The sequence below is a fragment of the Bombina bombina genome, chromosome 6 (genome assembly GCF_027579735.1).
Source record: "Bombina bombina isolate aBomBom1 chromosome 6, aBomBom1.pri, whole genome shotgun sequence".
Classification (NCBI taxonomy): Eukaryota; Metazoa; Chordata; class Amphibia; order Anura; family Bombinatoridae; genus Bombina; species Bombina bombina.
The window spans coordinates 879,200,808-879,227,970 of record NC_069504.1 but is presented as its reverse complement, the minus strand read 5'-3'; the positions used below and the strand labels follow the sequence as shown (position 1 = coordinate 879,227,970).

General features: G+C 41.8%; 1 protein-coding gene across 2 annotated transcripts in view; it reads right to left on the bottom strand.

The window, feature by feature from the left end:
- Positions 1-27,163, bottom strand: part of TSC22D4 (TSC22 domain family member 4) — a 71,108-nt gene that overhangs the window by 28,012 nt on the left and 15,933 nt on the right. The gene's annotated exons all lie outside the window — the stretch shown is intronic.

Sequence of the window (27,163 nt, the reverse complement as noted above, 5' to 3'; positions counted from 1 at the left end):
CCCGGTTTTCCTCTCAGTGTGCAGTGAATGTCAGAGGGATGTGAAGAGAGTATTGCCTATTTGAATTCAATGGTCTCCTTCTACGGGATCTATTTCATAGGTTCTCTGTTATCGGTCGTAGAGATTCATCTCTTACCTCCCTTTTCAGATCGACGATATACTCTTATGTACCATTACCTCTACTGATTCTCGTTTCAGTACTGGTTTGGCTATCTACTATATGTAGATGAGTGTCCTGGGGTAAGTAAGTCTTATTTTTTGTGACACTCTAAGCCTGAGCTTTCCAAACTTTTCATGTTAGTGACACACTTTTTAGACCTACATCATTTCGCGACACATTAATTCAGTTGTACTGGCAAACAGGAGGTTAAACTAACTTGTTTTAAGAGATACAGACACATACATAAATGATATAATAGCAAAATGTATTTACAAGTAACAGTAAGTATGTGCAAGAATTAAAAAAAAGTTGAATAACACCAATAGCTACTTACTATTTTAATGGGCTGTATAAGGTTGATGGGATAAACAGTTTTGGAATATTTAGTGGAATATTAGATAAAGACACTCTCACATTTCATCATCAAGCATTTTTAAGCTTCCACTTCCTATCCATATATCAAGAGCAGGAGCAGCAATGCACTACTGGGAGCTAGTTGCAAAAAAAACCTCACTGACTTCAGCTCAGCATTTAAGCTGCCGCCCTCAGAGCTCGGTGAGTCCGATTGACTACTGCCCGCACTGCAAACACACTGCTGTCCCACTCACTGACTGCACATGCAGTCACGAGCCAATTAAGGAGACTACACGTGCAGTCAGGAGCCAATGTGCCGCCAATGGGAATAGTTTCAGTTCCCACTGAGCTGTGCCAATAGGTTAAGATGATCTGTGTCCCCCTAGGAATCAATAACGTGTCAACCATGTGATATGCGTAGCAGGCTGGCGGAAAGTCAGAAACCAAAAAAAAAAAAATTAAAAAAATTTGTGCTGAAGCAGGGACACACCTACACACTGCTGCCGACACACTAGTGTGTCCCGACACACAGTTTGGAAAGCACTGCTCTAAGCTATGGTTAGGCACTTTATTTATAAAGTTCTAAATATTTGTCTTTTTACTTATATTTGCCATGATTCAGGATGATCAATATTCCTTATTTCAGACAGTCAGTTTCATTATTTGGGATAATGCATATGAATAATCATTTTTTTCTTACCTTAAAAATTGTTTCAATTGACTTTTTTCCCTGTGGGCTGTTAGGCTCGCGGGGGCTGAAAATGCTTCATATTATTGCGTCATTCTTGGCGCAGACTTTTTTGGCGCAAAAAATTCTGTTTGTCATTTCCGGCGTCAAACTTGACGCCGGAAGTTGTTCGTGTTTGCGTCATTTTTTTGACGTTTTGCGCCAAAAATGTCGGCGTCATCGGATGTGGCGTCATTTTTGGCGCCAGAAATTTTAAGGGGCCAATAATGTGGGCATCTTTTTTGGCGCTAAAAAATGTGGGCGTCATTCTTGTCTCAACCTTTTTTTCACATTATTTCAGTCTCATTTTTCATTGCTTCTGGTTGCTAGAGGCTTGTTCATTGGCATTTTTTTCCCATTCCTGAAACTGTCATTTAAGGAATTTGATAAATTTTGCTTTATATGTTGTTTTTTCTTTTACATATTGCAAGATGTCTCACATTGACCCTGGATCAGAATCTACTTCTGGAAAAACGCTGCCCGATGCTGGTTCTACCAAAGTTAAGTGCATTTGTTGTAAACTTGTGGTAATTGTTCCTCCGGCTGTAATTTGTGATGAATGTAATGATAAGCTTGCTAATGCAGATAGTATTTCCATTAGTAATATACCATTACCTCTTGCTGTTCCTTCAACATCTAATACTCAGGATGTTCCTGTTAATATAAAAGAATTTGTTTCTAAATCTATTAGGAAGGCTATGTCTGTTATTCCTCCTTCCAGTAAACGTAAAAGGTCTTTTAAAACTTCTAATTTTTCAGATGAATTTTTAAATGACCATCATCATTCTGATTTGTCTGTTTCTGATGAGGATATTTCTGGTTCAGAGGATTCTGTCTCAGATATTGACACTGATAAATCTTCATATTTATTTAAAATGGAATTTATTCGCTCTTTACTTAAAGAAGTTTTAATCGCTTTAGAGATGGAGGATTCTAGTCCTCTTGATACTAAATCTACTAAGCGTTTAAATTCGGTTTTTAAACCTCCTATAGTTATTCCAGAAGTTTTTCCTGTCCCTGATGCTATTTCTGAAGTAATTTCTAGGGAATGGAATAATCTGGGTACTTCATTTACTCCTTCTCAAAGGTTTAAGAAATTGTACCCTGTGCCATCTGACAGATTAGAGTTTTGGGACAAAATCCCTAAAGTTGATGGGGCTATCTCTACTCTTGCTAAACGTACTACTATTCCTACAGCAGATAGTACTTCCTTTAAGGATCCTTTAGATAGGAAGATTGAATCCTTTCTAAGGAAAGCTTATTTATGTTCAGGTAATCTTCTTAGGCCTGCTATTTCTTTGGCTGATGTTGCTGCCGCTTCCACTTTTTTGTTGGAGGCTTTAGCACAACAAGTATCAGACCATAATACTCATAGCATTGTTAAACTTCTTCAACATGCTAATAACTTTATTTGTGATGCCATCTTTGATATCATTAGAGTTGATGTCAGGTATATGTCTTTAGCTATTTTAGCTAGAAGAGCTTTATGGCTTAAAACTTGGAATGCAGATATGTCTTCTAAGTCAACTTTGCTTTCTCTTTCTTTCCAAGGTAATAAATTATTTGGTTCCCAGTTGGATTCAATTATTTCAACTGTTACCGGGGGGAAAGGAACTTTTTTTGCCTCAGGACAAAAAATCTAAAGGTAAATATAGGGCTGCTAATCGTTTTCGTTCCTTTCGTCAGAATAAGGAACAGAAGCCTGACCCTTCACCTAAAGGAACGGTTTCTGTTTGGAAACCTTCTCCAATCTGGAATAAATCCAACCCTTTTAGAAAGTCAAAACCAGCTCCCAAGTCCACATGAAGGTGCGGCCCTCATTCCAGCACAGCTGGTAGGGGGCAGGTTACGATTTTTCAAAGACATTTGGATCAATTCGATTCACAGTCTTTGGATTCAGAGCATTGTTTCACAAGGGTACAGAATAGGTTTCAAAGTAAGGCCGCCTGCGAAGAGATTTTTTCTCTCTCACATTCCAATAAATCCAGTGAAGGCTCAGGCATTTCTGAAATGTGTGTCAGATCTCGAGTTGGCTGGAGTAATTGTGCCTGTTCCAGTTCTGGAACAGGGTCTGGGGTTTTACTCAAATCTATTCATTGTACCAAAGAAGGAGAATTCCTTCAGACCAGTTCTGGATTTAAAGATATTGAATCGTTATGTAAGGATACCAACATTCAAAATGGTAACTATAAGGACTATTCTGCCTTTTGTTTTGCAAGGGCATTATATGTCCACAATAGATTTACAGGATGCATATCTTCATATTCCGATTCATCCAGATCACTTTCAGTTTCTGAGATTCTCTTTTCTAGACAAGCATTACCAGTTTGTGGCCCTTCCGTTTGGCTTAGCAACAGCTCCAAGGATCTTTTCAAAAGTTCTCGGTGCCCTTCTCTCTGTAATCAGAGAACAGGGTATTGCGGTATTTCCTTATTTGGACGATATCTTGGTACTTGCTCAGTCTTCACATTCTGCAGAATCTCATACGAATCAACTTGTGTCGTTTCTTCAAAGACATGGTTGGAGGATCAATTTACCAAAGAGTTTGTTGATTCCTCAGACAAGGGTAACCTTTTTGGGTTTTCAAATAGATTCAGTATCCATGACCTTGTCTCTAACAGAAAAGAGACGTCTGAAATTGTCGAAACCTTCAGTCTCAATCATTCCCTTCGGTAGCTTTATGCATGGAAATTCTAGGTCTCATGACTGCTGCATCGGACGCGATCCCCTTTGCTCGTTTTCACATGCGACCTCTTCAGCTTTGTATGCTGAACCAATGCTGCAGGGATTATACAAAGATATCACAATTAATATCCTTAAATCCCAATGTAGGATAGATCACCATCGTTTAGTTCAAGGGGCTTCTTTTGTTCGTCCAACCTGGACTGTGATCTCAACAGATGTGAGTCTGTCAGGTTGGGGAGCTGTATGGGGATCTCTGACAGCGCAGGGGGTTTGGGAATCTCAGGAGGCGAGATTACCAATCAACATTTTGGAACTCCGTGCGATTTTCAGAGCTCTTCAGTTCTGGCCTCTTCTGAAGAGAGAATCGTTTATTTGTTTTCAGACAGACAATGTCACAACCGTGGCATATGTCAATCATCAGGGTGGGACTCACAGTCCTCAGGCTATGAAAGAAGTATCTTGGATACTTGTATGGGCGGAATCCAGCTCCTGTCTAATCTCTGCGGTTCACATCCCAGGTGTAGACAATTGGGAAGCGGATTATCTCAGTCGCCAGACGTTACATCCGGGCGAATGGTCCCTTCACCCAGAGGTATTTCTTCAGATTGTTCAAATCTGGGGACTTCCAGAAATAGATCTGATGGCCTCTCATCTAAACAAGAAACTTCCCAGGTATCTGTCCAGATCCAGGGTTCCTCAGGCGGAGGCAGTGGACGCGTTGTTGCTTCCTTGGAATTATCATCCTGCCTATATCTTTCCGCCTCTAGTTCTTCTTCCAAAAGTGATTTCCAAAATTCTTATGGAACGTTCGTTTGTACTGCTGGTGGCTCCAGCATGGCCTCACAGGTTTTGGTATGCGGATCTCATTCGGATGGCCAGTTGCCAACCTTGGACTCTTCCGTTAAGACCAGACCTTCTATCTCAAGGCCCTTTTTTCCATCAGGATCTCAAATCATTAAATTTGAAGGTATGGAAATTGAACGCTTGATTCTTAGTCATAGAGGTTTCTCTGACTCAGTAATTAATACTATGTTACAGGCTCGTAAATCTGTGTCTAGGAGGATTTATTATCGAGTCTGGAAGACTTACATTTCTTGGTGTTCTTCTCATAAATTCTCTTGGCATTCTTTTAGAATTCCTAGAATTTTACAGTTTCTTCAGGATGGTTTGGATAAAGGTTTGTCTGCAAGTTCCTTGAAAGGACAAATCTCTGCTCTTTCTGTTCTTTTTCACAGAAAGATTGCTAATCTTCCTGATATTCATTGTTTTGTACAGGCTTTGGTTCGTATCAAACCTGTCATTAAATCAATCTCTCCTCCTTGGAGTCTTAATTTGGTTCTGAGGGCTTTGCAAGCCCCTCCGTTTGAACCTATGCATTCTCTGGACATTAAATTACTTTCTTGGAAAGTTCTGTTCCTTTTGGCCATCTCTTCTGCTAGAAGAGTTTCTGAGTTATCTGCTCTTTCTTGTGAATCTCCTTTTCTGATTTTTCATCAGGATAAGGCAGTGTTGCGGACTTCATTTAAATTTTTACCTAAGGTTGTGAATTCTAACAACATTAGTAGAGAAATTGTTGTTCCTTCATTGTGTCCTAATCCTACGAATTCAAAAGAGAGATCTTTACATTCTTTGGATGTAGTAAGAGCTTTGAAATATTATGTTGAAGCTACTAAAGATTTTAGAAAGACTTCTAGTCTATTTGTTATCTTTTCTGGATCCAGAAAAGGTCAGAAGGCCTCCACCATTTCTTTGGCATCGTGGTTAAAGTCTTTGATTCATCATGCTTATGTGGAGTCGGGTAAATCCCCGCCTCAAAGAATTACAGCTCATTCTACTAGGTCAGTTTCTACTTCCTGGGCGTTTAGGAATGAAGCTTCTGTTGATCAGATTTGCAAAGCAGCAACTTGGTCTTCTTTGCATACTTTTACTAAATTCTACCATTTTGATGTGTTTTCTTCTTCTGAAGCAGTCTTTGGTAGAAAAGTACTTCAGGCAGCTGTTTCAGTTTGATTCTTCTGCTTATAATTTCAGTTTTTTTCATTATTAAGATTAAAACTTTTGTTTTGGGTTGTGGATTATTATTATTTTTCAGCGGAATTCGCTGTCTTTATTTTATCGCTCCCTCTCTAGTGACTCTTGTGTGGAAGTTCCACATCTTGGGTATTTATTATCCCATACGTCACTAGCTCATGGACTCTTGCTAATTACATGAAAGAAAACATAATTTATGTAAGAACTTACCTGATAAATTCATTTCTTTCATATTAGCAAGAGTCCATGAGGCCCACCCTTTTTTGTGGTGGTTATGATTTTTTTGTATAAAGCACAATTATTCCAATTCCTTATTTTTGATGCTTTCGCTCCTTTCTTATCACCCCACTTCTTGGCTATTCGTTAAACTGAATTGTGGGTGTGGTGAGGGGTGTATTTATAGGCATTTTGAGGTTTGGGATACTTTGCCCCTCCTGGTAGGAATGTATATCCCATACGTCACTAGCTCATGGACTCTTGCTAATATGAAATAAATGAATTTATCAGGTAAGTTCTTACATAAATTATGTTTTTAAACAACTTTCTAATTTACTTTTATCATCAAATTTGCTTTGTTCTTTTGGTATTCTTAGTTGAAGGCTAATACTAGTTTGGCTCATATGCTAATTGGTAAGCCCATGAAGGGCACTTCTAAATTGAATGCATTTAACGTTTTTTCACAGCTAGAGGGCGTTAGTTCATGTGTTTCATATAGATAACATTGTGCTCATGCACGTGAAGTTATTTAAGAGTCAGCACTATTTGCCTGAAATGCAAGTCTGTCAAAAGATCTGAGATAAGGAGGCAGTCGGCAGAAGTTTAGATACAAGGTAATTACAAAGGTAAAATGTATATTTCTATAACAGTGTTGGTTATGTAAAACTGGGGATTAGTAAAATCTATCTTTTTAAACAATAAAATGTTTGGTGTTTACTATCCCTTTAAACCCTTGGTTGACAGTAAGACACTAACGGCTAGATTTAGAGTTCGGCGGTAGCCGTCAAAACCAGCGTTAGAGGCTCCTAACGCTGGTTTTGGGCGCCCGCTGGTATTTGGAGTCAGTGATTAAAGGGTCTAACGCTCACTTTACAGCCGCGACTTTTCCATACCGCAGATCCCCCTACGCCATTTGCGTAGCCTATCTTTTCAATGGGATCTTCCTAACGCTGGTATTTAGAGTCGCTTCTGAAGTGAGCGTTAGAGCTCTAACGACAAGATTCCAGCCGCCTGAAAATAGCAGGAGTTAAAGTGAAGGTCAAGTCAGGAGCATTGCTTAACATTTTCCAATAGCTCACTTAAATTAAGAGTTATGTTCATTCATCAATTTATTTATATTTATTGTTAACATTATTTATTTTCACCTTTTAATTCCTCTCCGTTTTCTTCGTATTAACCGCCCGCCATACTCCCGTTATTGAGTGACATTACTGGTATCCAATATATCTTCTAACCCCGTGGCGTCCAGCCCCTTTTCTCTTGCGTCACTACGAAGTTCTGCGCATGCGTTAAAAAAACCGAGTCATCGTCCTCCTGCTCGTTCACGATACGCGCATGCGTTGTCCCGTCTCACAATCACTTGGTAGATTGTATCCACGACAACGCTCGATCGCAGCAGAGGCAATATATTTTAAAAAAAGAGTAAGACAGATTACGATGTTATTTTCCAAGCTATTGCGGTCATATATATTAAAGTAATATCCATCGCTACTGAGTGTACGAAACGCATGCGCATTTAGAAGTTACTGTTGTGCACGAGCGTAGTCCACTTGTAGGAACTACAGCGACGTCACAACAGATAAATAAGGAAGTGTGGTAGGGGCGGAGCAAATAGCTAGAACGGAGGTATTTGATATATATATATTTTGGGAAAACTAATAATTTTATAAAAATATAAACTTAGCGACTGTAATATTTGTATATTAAGGTTTGCAATGGTGTATTGCAATATGCCAAAATTGACCTTCACTTTAAGAGCTTTCTGGCTAACGCCGGTTTATAAAGCTCTTAACTACTGTACCCTAAAGTACACTAACACCCATAAACTACCTATGTACCCCTAAACCGAGGTCCCCCCACATCGCCGCCACTCGATTAAAAATTTTAACCCCTAATCTGCCGACCGCCACCTACGTTATACTTATGTACCCCTAATCTGCTGCCCCTAACACCGCCGACCCCTGTATTATATCTATTAACCCCTAACTTGCCCCCCACAACGTCGCCGCAAGCTACTTAAAATAATTAACCCCTAATCTTCCGACCGCAAATCGCCGCCACCTACGTTATCCCTATGTACCCCTAATCTGCTACCCCTAACATCGCCGACCCCTATGTTATATTTATTAACCCCTAATCTGCCCCCCACAACGTCGCCGACACCTACCTACACTTATTAACCCCTAATCTGCCGAGCGGACCTGAGCGCTACTATAATAAAGTTATTAACCCCTAATCCGCCTCACTAACCCTATCATAAATAGTATTAACCCCTAATCTGCCCTCCCTAACATCGCCGACACCTACCTTCAATTATTAACCCCTAATCTGCCGACCGGAGCTCACCGCTATTCTAATAAATGTATTAACCCCTAAAGCTAAGTCTAACCCTAACACTAACACCCCCCTAAGTTAAATATAATTTTTATCTAACGAAATAAATTAACTCTTATTAAATAAATAATTCCTATTTAAAGCTAAATACTTACCTGTAAAATAAATCCTAATATAGCTACAATATAATTTATAATTATATTATAGCTATTTTAGGATTAATATTTATTTTACAGGCAACTTTGTAATTATTTTAACCAGGTACAATAGCTATTAAATAGTTAAGAACTATTTAATAGTTACCTAGTTAAAATAATAACAAATTTACCTGTAAAATAAATCCTAACCTAAGATATAATTAAACCTAACACTACCCTATCAATAAAATAATTAAATAAACTACCTACAATTACCTACAATTAACCTAACACTACACTATCAATAAATTAATTAAACACAATTGCTACAAATAAATAAAATTAAATAAACTATCTAAAGTACAAAAAATAAAAAAGAACTAAGTTACAGAAAATAATAAAATATTTACAAAGATAAGAAAAATATTACAACAATTTTAAACTAATTACACCTACTCTAAGCCCCCTAATAAAATAACAAAGCCCCCCAAAATAAAAAATTCCCTACCCTATTCTAAAATACAAATATTACAAGCTCTTTTACCTTACCAGCCCTGAACAGGGCCCTTTGCGGGGCATGCCCCAAGAATTTAAGCTCTTTTGCCTGTAAAAAAAAACATACAATACCCCCCCCCAACATTACAACCCACCACCCACATACCCCTAATCTAACCCAAACCCCCCTTAAATAAACCTAACACTACCCCCCTGATGATCTTCCTACCTTGTCTTCACCATGCCAGGTTCACCGATCCGTCCTGGCTCCAAGATCTTCATCCAACCCAAGCGGGGGCTAGACATCCACTGAAGAAGTCCAGAAGAGGCTCCAAAGTCTTCCTCCTATCCGGCAAGAAGAGGACATCCGGACCGGCAAACATCTTCTCCAAGCGGCATCTTCTATCTTCTTCCATCCGATGACGACCGGCTCCATCTTGAAGACCTCCAGCGCGGATCCATCCTCTTCTTCCGACGACTAGACGACGAATGACGGTTCCTTTAAGGGACGTCATCCAAGATGGCGTCCCTCGAATTCCGATTGGCTGATAGGATTCTATCAGCCAATCGGAATTAAGGTAGGAATTTTCTGATTGGCTGATAGAATCCTAATTATAAATTATATTGTAGCTATATTAGGATTTATTTTACTGGTAAGTATTTAGCTTTAAATAGGAATTATTTATTTAATAAGAGTTAATTTATTTCGTTAGATAAAAATTATATTTAACTTAGGGGGGTGTTAGTGTTAGGGTTAGACTTAGCTTTAGGGGTTAATACATTTATTAGAATAGCGGTGAGCTCCGGTCGGCAGATTAGGGGTTAATAATTGAAGGTAGGTGTCGGCGATGTTAGGGAGGGCAGATTAGGGGTTAATACTATTTATGATAGGGTTAGTGAGGCGGATTAGGGGTTAATAACTTTATTATAGTAGCGCTCAGGTCCGCTCGGCAGATTAGGGGTTAATAAGTGTAGGCAGGTGTCGGCGACGTTGTGGGGGGCAGATTAGGGGTTAATAAATATAACATAGGGGTCGGCGATGTTAGGGCAGCAGATTAGGGGTACATAGGGATAACGTAGGTGGCGGCGGTTTACGGAGCGGCAGATTAGGGGTTAAAAGTGTAATGCAGGGGTCAGCGATAGCGGGGGCGGCAGATTAGGAGTTAATAAGTGTAAGGTTAGGGGTGTTTAGACTCGGGGTACATGTTAGGGTGTTAGGTGCAGACGTAGGAAGTGTTTCCCCATAGGAAACAATGGGGCTGCGTTAGGAGCTGAACGCTGCTTTTTTGCAGGTGTTAGGTTTTTTTTCAGCTCAAACAGCCCCATTGTTTCCTATGGGAGAATCGTGCACGAGCACGTTTTTGATGCCGGCCGCGTCCGTAAGCAACTCTGGTATCGAGAGTTGCATTTGCGGTAAAAATGCTCTACGCTCCTTTTTTGGAGCCTAACGCAGCATTTGTTTGAACTCTCGATACCAGAGTTAAATTTATGGTGCGGCCAGAAAAAAACCCGCGGAGCGTTAACAGCCCTTTTACCGCCAAACTCCAAATCTAGCCGGTAGTAATTTAATCCCATAATGTCCCATGACACCCTCAGCAGTGATTGTCCGAAACACAATATCAGGGGTTATGTTTCAAATCACACAGCTTCTAGCTGGAGTTTCAAATTTGAGGTCCTTCATTTCCTGTTTTAATAGGAAGTAAAAAATATAGCTAAAAACACTTAAAATTATAAAACTTGTACACAACTAAAATACCAATTGATATTATTAGCATAGTGAAAAATCTTGTATTCAAACACATCATTTGTTCTGAATCAGCCGCAATGTATCTCATAGACCTTTTATTTTCTGTGTAGGTGGGCGGAAACCCCCATCAAACACTCCAATCAGAGAATAAGAAAAACAGATTTTCCTGCTTTACTGATGGACTGGAATAGCATACAAAAGAAAGCCAAAAATCCCCTGAGTTCAATACAAAATGGTCACATGCAAACTGTAATGGGTCGGAATGGGGCCAAGTGACAACCACTGCTGTGTGCATATCTCATCACATTTTCTCTTCACCCCTAGGTTTGAGTGATACTCTAGGATTACTTTTTGTCTTTTACAGCTGTACATCTCAGTGTTACGAACAAAGGCGCTACTACTATGGATAAAAGGGCAGTATGGCACTATAATACTGGAGCAACATCAGGGCTCATATTTCTAGGCCCCAAGTACAATTTCTAACTCACTATTATGATCTAGTTCCATGGATTTGTCAAAATATGCCTTATAATGTCGTTCCCACAATTAATTCTGCCTTGCATATAGAGCAAACCATCAACACTTGTGGAGTTTCTGCCTCCAAGAGTTGTTAAAGGGACACTCAAGTCAATATAAACTTTCATGAGTCAGACAGAGCATGCAGTTTTAAGACACTTTCCAATTCCAGTTGATCAAATTTTGCACACTTTCTTCAGCACCAGTAGCTACCGAGCATGTGCGCAAGGTTACAGGGTATGTGTATACTAGTCTGTGATTGGCTGATGTCTGTCACATGATACAGGGGGCCGGAAAATGGAAGCAAAAATACATTTGCCAGAAGAAAAAAAATCTACTGCTTATTTGAGATTCAGAGTAAGTGTTACTGCGTTGTCTTTTTATTATGCACTTCTACGGGATTTAGTGGTCATTTAAAGTACCAGAACCCTCTGTTTCGTAGGAAATGCAAAGGAAAGCAGACACATAACCTTCTCACACATGCAAAACATCAAGTTCCACCCTGCAGTGCTGAAGGATAGCAGTTTTCTTGAAAAAGTATCAAACCCTTATTTAAACCATACATACAGTATAGCATAAATAGTAACAAAACTTGCACCAGACACTATAATATGGAAAGCAAATGAATAAACCTGTAGATTAAGAGTATGTTTCAGAAATACATTAACAGTGATCTGTGATAGTGAACTAAAACAAAATGCCCATAATAAATGACAAAAAGTAGCAAACAACATGGGGTATGTGAAGAGTATATCTGCAGTAGATCTGAACTATCTGGATAATGCAGCACACAGGTGGAGCAAACAGCACACGTGATGTCCCAGCACTAAAAACTGCTGAAACATCCTGAAAACACGACTTGTATCCTCCTACATTGTAAATGCTGCTTACAAGGGGACGCCTTGAGAGCGTAGCTACAGTTAAAGGGACAGTAAATACCAAAAATGTTATTGTTTAAAAAGATAGATAATCCCTTTATTTACCATTCTCCAGTTCTGCATGACCAACATTGTTATATAAATTTTTACCTCTGTGATTACCTTGTATCTAAGCCTCTGCAGACTGCACCTTTATTTAAGTTCTTTTGACAAACTTGAATTTCAGGCAATTAGTGCTGACTCTTAGATAACTCCATGTGCGTGGGTACAATGTTATCTATATGGCACACGTGAACTAACGCCCTCTAGCTGTGAAAAACTGTCAAATGCAATCATATAAGAGGCGGCCTTTAAGGGCTTAGAAACTAGCATATGAGCCTACCTAGTTTTAGCTTTCAACTAAGAATATCAAGAGAAGAAAGCAAATTTGATGATAAAAGTAAATTGGAAAGTTGTTTAAAATGACATGCCCTATCTGAATCATGAAAGCTTAAGTTGAACTTTACTGTCCCCCTTGTGGGCAGGTCCATGGGAACTTTTGATACTCTGAACGTCTTACATAATGGACACCTTATTAATCTATTGCCAAGTCTAATGGGGGTTAGGGTTGGCCACACCATTTGCTGCAACAATAATCCCTACTTAGGGGGTCTCAATATTCATTCTTCCTCTAAAGTTATAAAAAAAAAAAATTATGCATACCTGATAAATTTCTTTCTTTCTTGACACGATGAGTTCACGGATCATCTCTAATTACTATTGGGAATATCACTCCTGGCCAGCAGGAGGAGGCAAAGAGCACCACAGAAAAGCTGTTAAATATCACCTCCCTTCCCTCCAACCTCAGTCATTCGACCGAAGGAAAAAGAGAGAAAGGAAGTAACACAAGGTGCAAAGGTGCCTGAGGTTTATATAACAAAGAAAAACTGTCTGTAAAAATACGGGGCGGGTCGTGGACTCACCGTGTCTACGGATCATCTCTAATTACTATTGGGAATCAATACCCAAGCTAGAGGACACAGATGATAACAGAAGGCACCACTGCTTGAAGAACCTTTCTCCCAAAAGTAACCTCGACTGAGGCAAAAGTATCAAATTTATAGAATTTTGAAAAAGTGTGTAAAGAGGACCAAGTTGCAGCCTTGCAAATCTGTTCCACAAAAGCTTCATTTTTGAATGCCCAGGAAGAAGAAACAGCCCTCGTGGAATGAGCCGTGACTCTCTCAGGAGGCTGCTGTCCAGCAGTTTCATAGGTCAAGCGAATTATACTCTTCAGCCACAAAGAAAGAGAAGTAGCCGTAGTAGCCAATTTCTTAGTTAATGTTCCTATCCGAAACCACTTTAGGGAGGAACCCTAACTTAGTACGCAGAGCTACCTTATCCGAATGAAAAATAAGATAAGGAGATTCATACTGCAATGCCGAGAGCTCAGAGACTCTACGAGCAGAAGAAATTGCAACAAGAAACAAAACTTTCCAAGATAACATCTTAATATCTAAAGAATGCATAGACTCAAACGGAGCCTGTTGAAGAACTTTAAGAACAAGGTTAAGACTCCAGGGAAGAGTAACAGGTTTTAACACAGGCCTGATTCTGACCAAGGCCTGACAGAAGGATTGCACATCTGGCACGTCCACTAGATGTTTATGCAACAATATAGATAAGACAGAAATTTGACCCTTCAAGGTACTAGCAGATAATCCCTTCTCCAGACCCTCCTGGAGAAAAGACAAAATTCTAGGAATCCGAACTCTACTCCAAGAGTAGCCTATCATGGTCTCAATGACCGACTCAGAAAAACCATGCTTATATAGAATTAAACGTTCAATCTCCAAGCAGTCAGTTTCAGAGAAACGAGATTTGGATGAAGGAAGGGCCCTTGAAGTAGAAGGTCCTTCCTCAGTGGAAGTCTCCAAGGTGGAAGACATCTCCACTAGGTCTGGATACCAGATCCTGCGAGGCCACGCCGATGCAATGAGGATCACCGACGCCCTCTACTGTTTGATTCAAGCAATGACCTGTGGAAGGAGAGCGAACGGAGGAAATAGGTATGCTAGACTGAAGTTCCAAGGAACCGCCAGAGCATCTATCAGTACAGCCTGAGGATCCCTTGACCTCGACTCGTACCTCGGGAGCTTAGCATTCTGTCGAGATACCATGAGATCCAGCTCTGGCTGTCCCCATTTGAAAATCAATGTCACGCTCCGCTGCCGGATATCCCGGCGGTTCACCCTGTGTGCCTAGTTGCCTAGCAACGTCTCGCTCATTCTGAGCCGTCCCACTCGGCTGACGTCAGGCTGGCTTCTTATTCCGGTGACTCGATCCTCTGGTGCCCGTTTGTTTGTTAACCTCTGTGGCTGTCGTGAGTACTCTGAAACTTTCGAAATTTGTCTTTTGTTCCTGAACCTTTGCCTGAACAACCACGCTGTTGCTTAACCCTCAATCTGCCTGATTACAAGTTGCCAAACTCTGCATTACTGACCACGCTGTGCTTAACCCTCAAACTGCCTGATTACAAGTTGCCAAACTCTGCATTACTGACCACGCTGTACTTAACCTTCAAACTGCCTGATTACAAGTTGCCAAACTCTGCATTACTGACCACGCTATTGCTTAACCCTCAAATTGCCTGAATTCAAGTCGTCTTATTCTGCATCTCGGGTTCTGTTGTGGTCTATTCCTCAACTGCTTGATTATATTTTCCAAGTCTGAAGTTTATCCTTCTGCTATCAAGTTTTCCATTACTCTATCCAGAGGACTCAGATCAACACTGCTCCATATCGTGAGTACCTTGTCTTATAGAAGTTGTCATGGGTCCTGGATTAAACTCAGAGTGCTAGGGTGTTATTTTAGTTTGTCCTAGCATTTGGGTCTTCTTCTGGACATAACCTAACCTGACATAACAAACAAAAGTTATCCAGGGCCGTGGCTCTTCAAGGACAACTTCTTGGTAATCATTCTGCACATTTACAATCATTGGATTCCAAGCTTGACCAGATTACTGCTCTGCTACATAACCTCTCCACTCCTTCTCAAGCTACGGCTACTGCTGCAGCTGCTGCCAGTTCCAATGCTGTTTATAATCCACCTCAGCCAGTGGGACAATTTATTCCTAGAATTCCTCTTCCTGATAAGTATGACGGAAATCCGGAAGAATACTGTGGATTCCTTAATCAGTGTAGTTTACACTTCAGAAAGAATCCTCAAGTATTTGTCAATTCTTCTTCCAAGATCACCTTTATTATTTTCCTCATGAAGGGTAAGGCTTTGCCCTGGGTATCTCCTCTTTTGGAGAAAGACGATCCTCTTCTTCAGGATTTGGAGTTATTTCTGTCTATTTTTTCCTCTGTTTTTGACAAGCCTGGGAGGTCAGCTGCTGCTGAGGCAGGGCTGTTGGATTTGAGACAGGGGTCCCTTTCTGTAGCTCAATATGCTATTGAATTCAGGACTTTAGCCGCAGAAACTGATTGGAACCATGGAGCCTTACAGGCAGCTTTTCGCAAAGGACTTTGCGAACGCTTAAAGGATGAACTTGTGTTTCGTGAACTTCCTGACTCTCTTGAGGATCTTATCAATTTATGTATTAATCTCAACGCCCGGCATTCAGAATGCCTACAGGAGAGAGACCGGAATCAGAGATCTTTTCCTAGATCTACTTATCGTCCTCCTATTCGTACCCCAAGTCTTTCTAATAACAACTCCCATTCTTCTGAGTCTGTAGAACCCATGGAAGTAGGAGCTATTAAGTTGACAGAAGCTGAATGCCATAGAAGGCGTACTCTTGGGTTATGTTTATATTGTGGCACCAAAGGTCCCTTACTGAAGGACTGTCCAATCCGGCCAGTAAAAGCCAAGGCTTAACTATTGATCGAGGGACAGAGTTAAGCCAGAATCCTATGACATCCCTCAATCCTAAACTCTTTGTTCCTGTTACCATCACTTTTGGTAATACCAAGTTTCAAGCTCAAGCTCTCATCGACTCTGGAGCTGCTGGAGTGTTAATTGATTCAAGTTTTGTTAACTCTCTCAGGATTCCTCTTCTAGCCAAGAAACAATTAATCAAGGTAACTACAGTTAGTGGGCAACCTCTGGAATCTGGAATGATTCAACATTCTACTATACCTCTTCTTTTGTCTGTGGGCATACTCCACTCTGAGATTATTTGTTTTGATGTCATCTCTTCCCCCCACATACCATTAATTTTGGGGTTACCTTGGTTGAAGCTTCATGATCCAGTATTCTCCTGGTCTAAAGGAGAGCTTATTTCCTGGGGAACTACCTGTTTTAAGCATTGTCTGCAAATTCCCTCCAAACCGTCCAGTCCTGTTGTGGCTCTTTTGGATGTTCCTAATTCTTTGCCTAATCACTATCATGCCTTCTGTGATGTTTTTTCTAAAAAGGAGGCTAAAACGTTGCCTCCTCACCAGATTTTTCACTGTCCTATTGATCTGTTATCTGGGGCACCTCTACCTAAAGAGAGGACCTATCCTCGCTCTCGTCAAGAAAATATCTCTCTTGAAGAATACATTAAGGACAACTTGGCCAAAGGGTTTATTCGTCCTTCATCTTCACCGGTGGGAGCAGGTTTTTTCTTCATTGGGAAAAAAGATGGAGGGCTTCGTCCCTGTATTGATTATCGAGCCTTGAATCAGATTACTGTCAAAAACAGTTATCCTCTTCCGCTCATCCCTGAGCTATTTGATCGTCTCCAAGGTGCTTCTATTTTCTCCAAATTGGATCTTCGTGGGGCCTACAATTTGGTCAGAATTCGTGAGGGAGACGAATGGAAGACAGCATTTAACACCAGATTTGGTCACTACGAGTATCTTGTAATGCCTTTTAGATTGTGCAATGCACCAGCAGTGTTCCAGCACTTTGTTAATGAGATCTTTAGAGATTATTTAAACCAATTTGTTATCATTTATCTTGATGACATACTGATCTATTCCAGAACATTACAGGAACATGTACACCATGTAAAACTTGTGCTTCAAAGATTACGTGATAACTCCCTTTTCGCTAAATTAGAGAAAGGCTCTTTCCATCAGAGTTCCATTCCCTTCTTGGGTTATATTATTTCAGAATCTGGATTTGAGATGGATCCTGCTAAAATTTCGGCAATCAAGGACTGGCCCAGACCAACCAACCTCAAATCCCTGCAGAGGTTTCTTGGCTTTGCCAATTACTATAGAAAGTTTATTAAAAAAAACTTTGCTGACATCACGTCTCCACTCACTCCCCTTACAAAGGGTCAAGATGGTAGGAACTAGTCTAATTCGGCAGTACGGGCTTTTGAAACTCTGAAATCTGCATTTTGTTCGACATCTCTCCTTAGTCATCATATTCCTGATCTCCAATTTATCCTGGAGGTAGACGCTTCCTCTATTGCTGCTGGAGCTGTTCTCTCCCAACGAAATCTGACTACCAGCAAGATACATCCGGTGGCGTTCTTTTCAAAGAAGTTCAATCCTGCTGAGTTAAACTATGATGTGGGCAATAAAGAACTATTGGCTATAAAACTTGCTTTGGATGAGTGGAGACATTGGTCAGAGGGTACTAGTCAACCGTTTTTCATTCTGACAGACCACAAGAATCTCCAGGACCTCCATACAGCTAAACGCCTAAATCCTCGTCAGGCTCGGTGGGCTTTGTTCTTTTCCAGGTTTAATTTTGTACTTTCCTATGTTCCTGGTTCCAAGAATTCCAAGGCAGATGCATTATCCAGGCAATTTCAGTCTACAGAACCTACTCCACTGGATTCTGAACCCATACTACATCCAGTCAGAGTTCTGGCTCAAGTATCCTCTTTTCCTGTACAGGCTTTACGTTCAGCTCAAAACCAGGTACCATCTTCTTACAAACTTCCTTCTGGGGTCCTGTATGTACCCAGTAAATTACGTCTTAGGCTTTTACGTTGGGCTCACGACAATATATCGGCAGGTCATCCTGGAGTAACCAATACTCTGTGGAAACTTAAGCAGCATGTTTAGTGGTCCACCATGAGGAGGGACGTTAAGGATTACATTGCCGCTTGTAGCTCTTGTGCATCTAATAAACAGTCTACTCATCAGCCGTTTGGATTGTTACAACCCCTTTCTGTCCCTCATTACCCTTGGTCCCATATATCCATGGACTTTGTTACGGATCTTCCTGTTTCTGCTGGAAATACGACCATTTGGGTAGTGGTGGACCGATTCTCCAAGTCTGCTCATTTCATTCCTCTTCCTGGATTGCCTTCTGCTCGAAAACTTTCTGAACTTTTCGTTCTTCATATCTCTCGATTACATGGATTTCCTTCTGACATAGTTTCTGATCGTGGTGTTCAATTTGTTTCTAAGCACTTTGGAATCAACTTATCTCTTTCTACTGCACATCATCCTCAGTCCAACGGACAGACCGAGCGTGTAATCAATCCTTGGAGTCTTTTCTCAGACACTATGTAAACCATCAACATTCTAACTGGTCATAGTTATTACCTTTAGCGGAAATAGCTCACAACTCTCGCTTCAATTCCTCCTTACAGACCTCACCATTCAAGGCAGCTTATGGCTTTGTGCCTAGAACTTTTCCTATGATTACTAGTTCTACTGAAGTTCCTGGAGCAGATTGTATTGTAAAAAATCTCAGAAACCATTGGAAACACATCCGTCAAAATCTACTCTCTTCTTCCATAAAGTACAAAAGATATGCTGATCGCAGAAGGTGTAAGACTCCTTTACTTCGGACAGGGTATGGTTATCCACTAGATTTATACATCTAAAACAACCTTGTACAAAATTGGGTCCCAAATACATTGGACCTTTCCGAATTGTTTCCAAAGTTTGCTCTTCAGCTTATCGTCTGGCCTTACCCAAGACCCTTAAGATCCACCCAATGTTTCATGTGTCTCTCCTCAAGCCAGTTATCAACAATCGATACACCATCAATATTAAACCTCCTCCTCCGCTATTTGTAGAGGGTACAAGCTACGGGGAGATCGGTTATACTACCTGGTCCATTGGAAGGGTTATCCTATCACTGAACGGTCTTGGGAACCTGTCTCTCATGTACATGCTCCTGCTCTTGTCAAGTCTTTTCATATGAAGTATCCTTCCAAGCCTGGTTGAGTCCCCCGGAGGGGTCCTTAAGGAGGGGGCACTGTCACGCTCCGCTGCCGGATATCCCGGCGGTTCACCCTGTGTGCCTAGTTGCCTAAAAACGTCTCGCTCATTCTGAGCCGTCCCACTCGGCTGACGTCAGGCTGGCTTCTTATTCTGGTGACTCGATCCTCTGGTGCCCGTTTGTTTGTTAACCTCTGTGGCTGTCGTGGGTACTCTGAAACTTTCGAAATTTGTCTTTTGTTCCTGAACCTTTGCCTGAACGACCATGCTGTTGCTTAACCCTCAATCTGCCTGATTACAAGTTGCCAAACTCTGCATTACTGACCACGCTGTGCTTAACCCTCAAACTGCCTGATTACAAGTTGCCAAACTCTGCATTACTGACCACGCTGTACTTAACCTTCAAACTGCCTGATTACAAGTTGCCAAACTCTGCATTACTGACCACGCTATTGTTTAACCCTCAAACTGCCTGAATTCAAGTCGTCAACTCTGTATTATTGACTGTATTATTGTTTAACCCTCTATCTGCCTGATTTCAAGTTGTCTTATTCTGCATCTCAGGTTCTGTTGTGGTCTATTCCTGAACTGCTTGATTATAGTTTCCAAGTCTGAAGTTTATCCTTCTGCTATCAAGTTTTCCATTACTCTATCCAGAGGACTCAGATCAACACTGTTCCATATCGTGAGTACCTTGTCTTATAGAAGTTGTCGTGGGGTCAAGTCCTAGATTAAACTCAGAGTGCTAGGGTGTTATTTTAGTTTGTCCTAGCATTTGGGTCTTCTTCTGGACATAACCTAACCTGACAATCAAGTTGGAAAACACTTCCGGATAGAGTTCCCACTTCCCCGGGTGAAAGGTCTGTCTGCTCAGAAAATCCGAATCCAATTGTCCACTCCTAGAATGTGGATCACAGATAGACAGCAGTTGTGGGTCTCCGCCCACTGAATAATTTTGACTACCTCTGTCATGGCCAAGGAACTCCAAGTTCCTCCCTGATGGTTGATGTAAGCCACTGAAGTTATGTTGTCCGACTGGAACCTGATAAACCGGGCTGAAGCTAACTGAGGCCAGGCCAGAAGAGCATTGAAGATTGCCCTCAGCTCTAGGATGTTTATGGGGAGAACAGACTCCTCCCGAGTCCATGTCCCCTGAGCCTTAAGTGAGCCCCAGACTGCTCCCCATCCCAGCAGGCTGGCGTCCGTTGTCACATTCACCCAGGTGGGTCTGCGGAAGCAGGTTCCCTCTCAGAGATGTTCCTGAGACAACCACCAAAGAAGAGAATCTCTTTTCGCCAGATCCAGATGTAATTGAGGAGACAGATGCGCATAATCCCCGTTCCATTGCCTGAGCATGCATAACTGCAGAGGTCTGAGATGGAACCGGGCAAACGGAATGATGTCCATGGCAGCTACCATCAGACCGATCGCCTCCATACACTGAGCCACTGACGGCCGAGGAGAGGATTGAAGGGCCAGACAAGTGTCGAAGATCTTTGATTTTCTGACCTCTGTCAGAAATATCTTCATTGATAAGGAATCTATTATGGTTCCCAAGAACACTACCCTTGTAGCTGGAATCAAGGAACTCTTTATTTCAACTTCTATGCATGAGAACGCAGAAAAGACAACAACATCTCCGTGTGGGGGTTCGCTTGTTGAAAGGATGGCAACTGAACCAGAATGTCGTCCAGATAAGGCGCCACTGCAATACCCCGCAACTAGAGCACCGCCAACAGAGATCCCAGGACCTTTGAAAAAAATCTGGGAGCTGTGGCAAGGCCAAATAGAAGAGCCACAAACTGGAAGTGTTTGTCTAGAAAAGCAAACCTCAGAAACTTGTGATGATCCCTGTGGATGGGAACATGCAGGTATGCATCCTTTAAATCAACTGTTGTTATGAATTGACCCTCTTGAACCAAGGGAAGAATTAAATGAATAGTTTCCATCTTGAAGGACGGTACTCTGAGGAACTTGTTTGGACTTTTGAGGTCTAAAATAGGTCTGAAAGTTCCCTCTTTTTTGGGAACCACAAACAGATTGGAGTAAAATCCCAGACCTTGTTCCTGTATTAGAACAGGAACTATCACTCCCAGGTCGGAAAGGTCCCGAACACAGTGTAAGAACGCCTCTCTCTTTATCTGCTCTACAGACAATCTAGAGAGCAGAAACCGGCCCCTGGGAGGAACTCTCGTTTGTATTCCTGGGAAACGATGTCCACAGCCCAGGGATCCGGAACGTCCCGAACCCAGGCCTGAGCGAAAAAAGAAAGTCTGCTCCCCACAAGATCTGGTCCCAGATCGGGGGCAGACCCTTCATGCTGACTTTGAGTCACTAACGGGCTTCTTAGATTGCTTCCCCTTGTTCCAAGACTGGTTGGGCCTCCAGGAAGACTTGGACTGCTCCTGCTTGGCAGAGGGAGAGGAAGTCTTACCCTTGAAGTTTCAAAAGGAATGAAAATTACTCTGACGTCCTTTCTGCTTATTCCTCTTATCCTGAGGGAGGAAATGACGCTTACCTCCTGTATTGTCTGAAATAATTTCAGCCAAGCCTGGCCCAAACAAGGTCTTACCCTTGTAGGGAACAATCAAAAAATTATACTTAGACGACACATCCGCAGACCATGATTTCAACTATAAGGCTCTGAGGGCCAGTACTGCGAAACCAGAAATCTTTGCTCCCAACTTAATAACTTGTAGGGAAGCATCCGTAATAAAGGAATTGGCCAACTTCAGAGCCTTGATCCTATCCTGTATCTCCTCAAGGGGAGTATCTGTCTGAATAGAATCAGACAACACATCAAACCAGTATGCCGCCGCACTGGTGACGGTAGCAATACACACCGCAGGTTGCCATTGTAAACCCTGGTGTACATGCATCTTTTTAAGTAACTTCCAACTTCTTATCCATAGGGTCCTTAAAGGAACAGCTATCCTCTATGAGAATAGTGGTTCTCTTAGCCAAAGTGGAAATTGCCCCTTCCACCTTGGGGACCGTCTGTCAAGACTGCTTGATAGAGTCAGCTATAGGAAACATCTTCTTAAAAATTGGGGATGGAGAAAAAGGGATACCAGGTCTCTCCGATTACCGAGCAATAATCTCTGTAGCCCGGTCTGGTACCGGAAAAACCTCCACCGTGGAAGGAACGTCAAAGTATTTGTTTAACTTACTAGACTTCTTAGGGTTGACTACGACAGTCATGTCAGAGTCATCCAAGATAGCCAAAACCTCTTTAAGTAACAACCGGAGGTGCTCTAGCTTAAACCTGAAGGATACAACTTCAGTATCAGAAGAAGGAATTACACTGTCTGAATCTGAGATTTCACCCTCAGATGCTACCGAAGTATCTTCCTCCTCAGACTTCTGGGAGGAAGCATTCAACATAGCCACGACTTTATCAGAAACCTTACTCACTGATTCTTTACTTTTCCTCTTGCGCTTTCCCTGCAACATGGGAAAAGCAGACAGCGCATCAGTTACCGCCGAGGATACAGTTGCAAGAAAAAGTATGTGAACCCTTTGGAATGATATGGATTTCTGCACAAATTGGTCATAAAATGTGATCTGATCATCATCTAAGTCACAACAATAGACAATCACAGTCTGCTTAAACTAATAACACACAAAGAATTAAATGTTGCCATGTTTTTATTGAACACACCATGTAAACATTCACAGTGCAGGTGGAAAAAGTATGTGAACCCATAGACTAATGATATCTCTAAGAGCTAATTGGAGTGAGATGTCAGCTAACTGGAGTCCAATCAATGAGATGAGATTGGAGGTGTTGGTTACAGCTGCCCTGCCCTATAAAAAACACACACCAGTTCTGGGTTTGCTTTTCACAAGAAGCATTGTCTGATGTGAATGATGCCTCGCACAAAAGAGCTCTCAGAAGACCTACAATTAAGAATTGTTGACTTGCATAAAGCTGCAAAGGGTTATAAAAGTATCTCCAAAAGCCTTGCTGTTCATCAGTCCATGGTAAGACGAATTGTCTATAAATGGAGAAAGTTCAGCACTGCTGCTACTCTCCCTAGAAGTGGCCGTCCTGTAAAGATGACTGCAAGAGCACAGCGCAGACTGCTCAATGAGGTGAAGAAGAATCCTAGAGTGTCAGCTAAAGACTTACAAAAGTCACTGGCAAATGCTAATATCCCTGTTAGCGAATCTACAATACGTAAAACACTAAACAAGAATGGATTTCATGGGAGGATACCACAAAGGAAGCCACTGCTGTCCAAACAAAACATTGCTGCACGTTTACAGTTTGCACAAGAGCACCTGGATGTTCCACAGCAGTACTGGCAAAATATTCTGTGGACAGATGAAACCAAAGTTGAGTTGTTTGGAAGAAACACACAACACTATGTGTGGCGAAAAAGAGGCACAGCACACCAACATCAAAACCTCATCCCAACTGTGAAATATGGTGGTGGGGGCATCATGGTTTGGGGCTGCTTTGCTGTGTCAGGGCCTGGACGGATTGCTATCATCGAAGGAAAAATGAATTCCCAAGTTTATCAAGACATTTTGCAGAACTTAAGGCCATCTGTCTACCAGCTGAAGCTCAAAAGAAGATGGGTGTTGCAACAGGACAATGACCCAAAGCATAGAAGTAAATCAACAACAGAATGGCTTAAACAGAAGAAAATACGCCTTCTGAAGTGGCCCAGTCAGAGTCCTGACCTCAACCCGATTGAGATGCTGTGGCATGACCTCAAGAAAGCGATTCACACCAGACATCCCAAGAATATTGCTGAACTGAAACAGTTCTGTAAAGAGCAATGGTCAAGAATTACTCCTGACCGTTGTGCACGTCTGATCTGCAACTACAGGAAACGTTTGGTTGAAGTTATTGCTGCCAAAGGAGGTTCAACCAGTTATTAAATCCAAGGGTTCACATACGTTTTCCACCTGCACTGTGAATGTTTACATGGTGTGTTCAATAAAAACATGGCAACATTTCATTCTTTGTGTGTTATTAGTTTAAGCAGACTGTGATTGTCTATTGTTGTGACTTAGATGATGATCAGATCACATTTTATGACCAATTTGTGCAGAAATCCATATCATTCCAAAGGGTTCACATACTTTTTCTTGCAACTGTATGTGGGTAGCAATGTATTGCAAGGTAACTCCAACTGGAGCTTGAGAGGAAACGCAGGGCACTGCATGTGTAGATGATAAGGTTTGGGACACTTGAGGAGAAAGCTGCGGCATAACTTGAACAGGAGACCCCTGAACAGCATCCGCCCCAGACAATGTTGGCTCAGACTCAAAAAGTCTATCCCTGTAATGCAATGTTCTCTCAATACATGAAGAACAAAAAGGGATTAGTGGTTCCACATTAGCATCAAAGCACAAAGTACAAGTAACATTTTGCAGGGCCTCTTGGTCCTTCTTTACTCAATAAATGAATAAACAAAAAATAAAATGCTTTATTTAAATTTGAAATTTATGTCAAAAAAACGTTACTGTCCCTTTAAATGTTAAAAGTAGGGGGCGGAGTCTGGAGGAACATGGTGTCGGCTGCTTAATCAAACAGCTCTGTGCAAAGCAGGGAGTAAAGGAGCGAGAAATCTGCACCAAATCCTCTAGCTCCTGTCTGTGGAGAGTTCAAAATGCCCTGAGCCTCAGACTACCGAGAACGGCATCCAGATTGCACCCGGACCGCACTTCTGCTCCCTATACACTGCCGGTGCTTCTTTGGGCTAGGAGCGCAGCCGCCATCTTGAGGAGCCACGTGGTCGCTCCGGCAGTAAGGATAGAAGTCCAGGCCACTCCAGCACTCGCATGAGACACCGGACGCAGAGGGGCAATCTCTAATGGCCCAGTGAGTACACAGCTAAACGCTGAGGGAGAGCGGGAGGCAGTAAAAGCCTGAACATTAAACGGCTGCACATACACAGGCCTTCATGATATAGGTCTATAATAAATTAGCAACGGAGGGCCAGCTGCTGGGATGATATACAGTCCTAACATGGAATCATAAGCAATGGGGGGCCCACACATGATAACTGAGCTAAAGATGCAACAGGATTGAGGATGCCAATAGTCAATAATAGAATTCAGCTGCACTGAAGGCATATAAATATATATCTACAGGCTGTGAGATATACCTACAGACACCTTATCTGGAACATTCGGAAGCTACGGATCTAGGATCCAGGTGAATCCATCTTTATACCCCTGAACATTACATTAATCGCAACTAGGGAATACCGCACCTATCACTGGGACACAAACAACATTGGTGCAGCTCTGCACTCACATATCCCTACTACAATGTCTGCCAGGAAATCGGCTAAATCTGCTCAGGGGGATAAAACAGCTACTGCAAGCCTCTTTTTTAAACCTGTGAGAGTGGACAAATCATCGGAAACCCAGATAGTTGAACAGGAGGAGGATGCAGACTCAGATTCCAACTCTCCTAATGAGGATCTGACTCCAGTAACCAAAGACATTAAACATCTGGTCTCAAAGCAAGATATATCAACCAGTTTCAACAAACTTTGGGAAAAGATGGATGCAATGCAACACACGGTGACCAGTAGTCTCGCAGACATTAAACAAGATATTCAAGATCTGGGCAACCGTGTGTCCACTCTAGAGGATAGTGAAAACACAGTTCTACCGCACTGTTCCAGCAGGTGACTTCTCACCAGCAAGAGATAGACTCAATCCAAGACAGGATGGAAGATCTTGAAAATCGGAGTCGCAGATGCAACATTAGATTAAAAGGAATCCCTGAGACCGTAACCTCAAGTGAGTTGGAAAAATACCGTACTCAGCTCTTCCAAGCTATTACAGGACATGCAGAAGAAGGCACCTTTCAGATGGAAAGAGCACATAGGGCTTTAAGAGCGAGACCCAAGGTTGAAGCACCACCTAGGGATGTTATAGTCCGAATGTTCCGCTTTCAAGAAAAGCAAGCTATCCTCGCTGCTGCTAGCATGAACCAGACCTTCAAATTCCATGGATCAGTTGTCCAGTTCTACCAGGACCTCTGTGTGAGGACCCTACAGAGGAGAAGTGCTTTGAGACCGCTCACATAGGTGGGGATTCCCCTTCTCACTTAATATCATCAATAATGGGATTACATTCACTATTAGGAGGCTCAAGACATCCCTGACATCTGCAGCCACCTGGGTCTGGAAACACCTCAGCTACCACGCACCCTCCCACGGTGACAAAACCTGACGAGGGTCTCCAAGAAGAAACAAAAGACCTGAAGTCCCGCCCTGCCCATTGAGTAGGCGAGAAGCTTAGGTTCACTCCATCCCCTGGGACGACGAGTTTCAGATGAGTATAGAATTACTTTTGTTTGGATGACTGTTGAAAAGGTTAAAACACTAGACCTGACTCCTACTTTGGCTAGTTGTGTTGGCCAGGAGAGGTGAAATAGACTACCAGGAGGATAGAAGTGCCAGCTGCCCCAACTGAGGGTAAGCTATAATGGTCAATAATGTGAATTTGGGACTATGCATGAGGTGGGAATCTATAGTCTATAACTGCTGTGAATAGAGAGTAAGAAGGGAGATCTGAGCAACACCTTCATGGAGGTGATAAGGCAAAAGTTACATACCACAAAGGGCTCCTTTACACTAAAGTTAAAATGTCAATCCTAGATTTTCGATTGCACGATTGTTGTTATACATGTTTTGTAAGTTACCTTTGAGAATTGTACACCAATAGTGAATGGGCACTAGGCTTATATACTATACATGTTTTTAAATTTAAATTGTTGTACTGTTTTTATTGTTTATTGATGTTTTGTTAC